Consider the following 6,892-nt stretch of genomic DNA (forward strand, 5'->3'; position numbering starts at 1 on the left):
CTAAACCATGTTATTTGCAACAATGTAAAGCGTTTGTATATTAATTAATTGGTAACACAACATTTTACAACATCGGGCAAAGAAATATTATTAGAACCCCATTTTATTATATATAAATAAGAGACCCAATGCCATAAAAAATGGGACAACGTAAAAGTTCACAATAATCAAAATGCAACCAATATGTAATTGTTACACTTATTAGTAGCCTATCCACATCCAATTCAAACAATATCTCCAATACATTAAACAAAACGTTAATATGTGATTGTTATAGTTATTGGTAACATGTCCTCATGTAATTAGGAAAATATGTTATGGATTACACTAAACAAAATCCTTGTTTTTCACATAGAAATATTCCAAAACATTCAACTCGTAGTAACATTCAATTATATTGATTATTAATCATGACTTTAATTGTTTTCATCGCTTGAACTATTTGCATACCTCATTTCTTCATTCACTAGTAGGTGATATTGTACTTTGGTTATTTAACCTAAGTTTTCTTAATCAAATTGTTTTTTATGTTTTTCCTTATAATGTTCCATCTACAAAAAAACAAAGTGTAATAAGTATGTCTACATTTATGTAGTCAAATTTACATGATTATGTAATTCAAAAATCATACTAAATTTGTGAGTGATTCATAATACACATTCTTTCAAAACCATAATGCATGTTGTATCTCAAATATAATTCAATGGCTCCACTCAGTTCTTTATTTCCTACATGTTCAATGATACGCTAACGATGTTTTTATATGGTTTCCTTAATTTTAGGATAATCTAATAAAGTAAAAACCATTTAATTTGTCAACTAGGGTTCATTAAGAATTGTAATGTCCAACTTGGACTACTTCGGGTCCGGCCCTTTATCGCATGTCACTATCACAACGGGCTCGGGGGTCTTCCCTTTGGTTATGCCAATCGCCGATACGCCGATCCATCGATCGTTGATCTGCCGATCCGCCGATCGCCGATATGCTGATCGTCGATTGTTGGAAATAATACTGAGAGGGGGGTGCATTAGTATTATCATATCAATAATTTAATTTTCAAAACTGATATGTATACGCTACTTCAACTTATTGAACTAGTGTGTATACGTAATTGTACTTAATGCAATGAGCGTATATGCAAAGATCTTTTGATTTACCCAAATTATCATGCATTGAACTTTAACCAGCATATCAGGAATTCAAAAATAGAATAAAGCATCACACATAAGTAACACACATGAACACCAGGATATAAGGTGGAAACCCAATGTGGGTGAAAACCACCTGTTGCAATCGTCTCTGTCTTCTTTTAATAATAAGAGAATTATGTTTACAATTTTGTACTGGTGCAGTCTTATACTAGTACGCAGGCTTCTACATGCAGAAGGCTACAACCTTCTCTCATTCTCCAGCTTCTACTGGAATGGAGCTACGACCCCCTAGCTCTTGTATTAGCTGATATGTTTACTAGTACGTAGATGCCGGCCTACAGAAGGCTACAACCTTCTATTTTCTTCCAGGGACCACGTTTCATAAATTTTCAGACTGGATCCATCAATTACATCAATGAATTATAAAATATATTTGCATCAACCAATCTCCTTTTACAACCAAATCTATCAATCACTCCATCAATCTGATCATTCAGAATGTTGTTACAAGAATATAGTAACCAAAACCCAAGCCAGAACCCAAAACACTGCAATAGCAAACAGAAGAAACTAAAACATATTTTATAAGGTATGCGCTACTTTCATGTGTCGAACCTACGTGCATACGCACTTTCCTCAAGGCGAACCAGCGTACAAATCTGCAAATCAAATTTATGATGTATACGCTGCTTTGATATGCAGAACCAGCATGTATATGCTATATTCCTAAAGTGAACCTACATACAGATCTATAAATAATGATTTAAACATTATAGCTATTCCAGACTTCAGTCAAACCCAGATCATCGTATTTACAGACTACAACATGTGCCACTTATTCAGATAAATGATAAAACCACATAAAGATAACTCACTTCAAGCCTTGAGATCCTGATACATCATTGGATCTTATCCTTCATCAAACACTAAGGTTCATCCTTGGTTCAGATCAAGCACAACAACATAAGCCAATAACCTGCATATTAGATCTCACACTTCATTATATATTCAATACTTGCACACCCTGGCCTAATGATCTTCTCCTCCTTTTATAATCTTAGGCCTTTCTCAATACACCAAAACCACCTAGGACCAATACCTTGGACCAAATACCTGGGGTCACTACCTCGGACCCGATACCTTGGACAAATACCATGGATCAAAATACAATGGACCAAAAATTTAGTTTTCCAAGGTATATGCAGTTTTCTTTCTATGAAAGTGCGTGTGTATGTATATGCGGCTTGTATACAGTAAACCTGCATGTATACGCAGCTTGGTCAATGGTGAACCTGCTATACCTCTTTTCTTCATTCTATGAAGACTGATCTATAATTCTTTGTTGTTTACCTGTTATACTTTCATCTAAGAGAGTTGCCTTCTGAACTGATTCCTTGAAGCTGCCCTGCATTTCATCACATTTGTAAACACTACTGTCATGCATTCTGTCACATCTTATATCTCTCCTGTAGATTCATCTAGTTACCATATACAGGTGATTTGTTCTGCTACAAGTGGGTTTCCATCAAGTACAACACATACATCATAATGCCAACATTCTCCCCCTTTGGACTTGATGCCAACAACCACACCAAGTCACTCTCCACCTTTGACATCAAGGGAAAAGGGTCATGCTCCCCTGAGTGCATGCTGAATTCTCTGATATGCTGAAGTGTGCTGATTGAGATCCCATGATTGAATCCATGCTCCCCCTGAGCATAAGCAAAGTCTACAAAAATATGTTCTAAAAGAAGAACATGACTACATACATCACAAATGACCTTCCTATCACCAATGACTCATACATACATCCATATTCCAACCAAGTAGGGATATACCAAATTTGACTCATCCACCCAACCAAGTGGGGATATACCAAAAGTTTATACATGACTGAAATAGAAATTATTACATCATCCTTCCCATGCATAGTGGGGTTACAAATTACATCATATGAATCATGGGTCTTTAAAAGATATACATGACATTTAGACCAAAGACCTAAGCAAGACCATGATAGTAATCAACTATCATACACCATATATTATTTGCACCATAAGCACCTATCAGCAACATCAGCAACCTCTATATTTCCATCATCAAAAGAGTCACCTGAATCAAGACAATTATGCAGATTTGTACCAATATCTTCTAAGATAATTCCAATCAATGCATTATTAGAAGCATATGCTCCCCCTGAACCTGTGCCATACCATCATCAAACAGAGCAGATAAGCGACTGAACCGTAGAAGACCCCTTTTTCCTGAATCTAGCCTACTTCTTTTCTTTAAACCAACATATACGCGACTGTTCCCACAGAAACTCGCATATGTACGCGACTATGCTTCATGAAACTCGGTTTTAACCACCTTTCTCTAAAAAATAGGATTTAACAGCAGGATGATGCAGAAACTACTCCCAGCTTTTGCCCGAGATATTCAAATGTCTCTCTGGGGAGTGGTTTAGTGAAAATATCAACAACCTGTTCTTTGGAAGGAACATACTCCAATTTGACCTTTTGTTCAAGCACTTGTTCACGTAGAAAATGATATTTGATGGGTATGTGTTTGGTCTTAGAGTGCATGACTAGATTCTTTGAAATACTGATGGCACCTGTATTATCACATAGAATGGAGATGGCTGGAATACACGTGATCTAAATGTCTTGCAAGGTTTGCATCATCCAAAGTAGGTGTGTGTAGCAAGATGTAATGGCCACATGTTCTGCTTCAGCTGTAGATAATGCAATTGAGCTTTATTTCTTGCTAAACCGAGACACTAACCTGGAACCCATATAGAATGCACCACCACTAGTGCTTTTTCTGTCATCAACACTTCCTGCCCAATCTGCATCTGTATATGCATGAACTGTAAGATATGTATCTCTAGGATACCATAAGCCAAATTTTTGTGTTCCTTGAAGATATTTGAAAATTGTTTTGATTGCATGAAGGTGTGATTCCTTTGGATTTGCTTGGAATCTTCCAACTATTCCCACTGCATGCACGATGTCCATTCGGGTACCTACTAGATAAAGCAAACTGCCAATCATGGATCTGTAAGTTGGTTGATGTACTGCTGCTGATTCATCATTTGAGCTAAGACTGCATCCTGTTACCATTGGAGTACATACTAGTTTAGAATCCTCCATGCCGTACTTTTTCAGGATATGTTTGAGATCTTTGGTTTGTGAGAGAAAAATACCATCTTTATTTTGTTGAACTTGTAGACCAAGAAAATAGGTACTCTCACCAAGCAAGGACATTTCAAATTCTTGCTGCATTACTAAAGAAAAATTCAGACTCATGGATTCTTCATTTCTACCAAAAATGATATCATCAACATACACAACAATTATTAGTAATTTACCAGTGTCCATCTCTGTATATAGATCGCTATCTGCTGACCCCTTTGAAAAACCTTGTTGGTGAAGATATTTTTCAAGACGGTAATACCATGCCCTTGAGCCTATTTTAGTCCATAGAGAGCTTTTCTGAGTTTGCATACAAGTTTTGCATCATTTCCAAGAACGAATCCTTCTAGTTGTTCAATATAGACTTCTTATTCTAAGTCTCCATTAAGAAAGGCAGATTTTACATCCATTTTGTATACTTTGAATTTCTGAAAACTAGAAAGAGCAAGAAACATTCTTATAACTTCAAGTCTAGCAACAGGTGCAAAAGTTTCTTCAAAATCTATACCTTCTTGTTGAGCATATCCTTTACAAACAAGTTTGGCCTTGTTTCTAATAAATTCTCCATTTTCGTTTAGCTTGTTTTTGAATATCCATTTAGTTCCTATGATATTCTTGTCATGAGATCTAGGAACTAATTCCCAAGTATTATTCTTTTCAATTTTCTCAAGTTATTCATTCATGGCCTTGACCCAACATTCATCTCTGCATGCTTCATTTACATTTTGTGGTTCGGTGGAAGATAGTAATGCTAAATAGCTTGAGGCTTCGGCAATGGTTCTTCTTGTCTGCACACCTACCCCTTTTTCGCCCAAAATATGAGTTTCTGGATGATTTTTTATAACATACCTGGACGGAGTCTTTTCTTCTATCGTTATCTCTTCTTCTGGTGCTTCATTGGTTTCTTCTTCAGAATCAGTGTGATTTGATGTGGGAAAATAATCCTCATCTTCTTCATTGTCATAATCTTTGGTTTTTATCTGTTTTGGATTTTTGCATGCTTCATCAACCACAACATCAATACCTTCAATAATTTTCCCGAGTCTTTTATTATAAAATTTATATCCTTTACTTAGGGAAGAGTAGCCAAGAAGAATACCTCCATCTACTCTGAGTTCAAACTTACCAAGTTTTTCATCAATCCTTTTGATGTAACATTTGCTTCCAAAAACTTTGAAGTATTTTACAGTAGGAATCTTACCATACCAATTTTCATATGGAGTTTGAGTGTTGTTTACTCGAACATTTGCTTGGTTGAGAATAGTGACAACGACGAATGCAGCCTCACCCCAAAAGGTTGCAGGAGTTCCAGATTCATCTAGCATAGCACGAGCCATTTGTTGAACAGTTCTATTCATCCTTTCTACTACTCCATTTTGTTGAGGAGAGACATGGATATACGTGGTTCACCCAATTTGGGCTACATCCATGAAGAAATAGCCAATCCTTCCTTTTATATTATCCAGCAAAAAGAAGAGAGACAACCTACATCAAATTCGTTGTAATTTCCTCTGCACTCTGATACAGTCTTCTCTCTCTTTCTCACACATAATAATAATAATACAGCCACACAATTCCCTCATATAAAATGAGGGTTTCCTTCTAAGGCAAAAAAAACCTAAATTAACATAACTTCTACCGTCAAATATTCTACCTAATGAACAACCGAAATTGACTACGAAATTACATTTTTTTACAAGGCAGTTTTCCATCTATTATTTTGCTTCAGGGGTGTTTCCCTTGAATCCCCGCCCTGGAGGGGCTCCAAAGAATTATAGTCTCCCCCCCCAGTGTTGGAGTGTCGATTGTCGTTACACCAAAACCCATAGGTGTTAGTAAACAGACACATCGAAAGTGTTAAGCATATGCCACAAAACACACGGGAGCATTGGATCAACACCGCCATTAACGGGGAGCACAACAATCTCCCCCCTCAACGCAAGCCAGGTGTGTTTCGAACTCGAGACCTTTGGCTCCGATACCACTGCCTTGGAGCCTTTTTTAAGCCATACAAGCTCTTCTTCCACCTGCACACTAGTTTCTCCTTCCCTTTTACCTCATATCCTTGTGGCTGCTGCATATATATCTCTTCCTCCAAATCACCATGGAGAAAGGATGTCTTTACATTTAACTGCTCAAGATGCAAATCTTCAACTGCTACTAGACTTAACATAGTTCTGATTGAAGTCATATTAACAAGAGAAGAAAATATCTCATCAAAATCAATACCTTTCTTCTGTGTAAACCCCTCCACCACAAGTATAGCTTTGTACCTTTGCGAATTCCATGCTCTAAACAGTACCTATCAAACTCTTTGCTGCAATATTCACCTCCATTGTTTGATCTGAGACACTTCAATTTCTTTCCTATCTCAGTCTCAACCAAAGCTTTCCATTTCCTGAAAGTATCAAATACATCAGATTTATTCTTAATACAATAAATCTAAGTTTTTTTAGTTGTATCATCAATAAAAGTAACATAATAATGAGAGCCACCAAGAGATGATACCTGAACAGGTCCCCATACATCTGTATGCACAAGCTCTA

The sequence above is a fragment of the Pinus tabuliformis genome, chromosome 9 (genome assembly GCF_031772625.1).
Source record: "Pinus tabuliformis cultivar Carrire ecotype Pingquan chromosome 9, CPIR1, whole genome shotgun sequence".
NCBI classification, from domain to species: Eukaryota; Viridiplantae; Streptophyta; class Pinopsida; order Pinales; family Pinaceae; genus Pinus; species Pinus tabuliformis.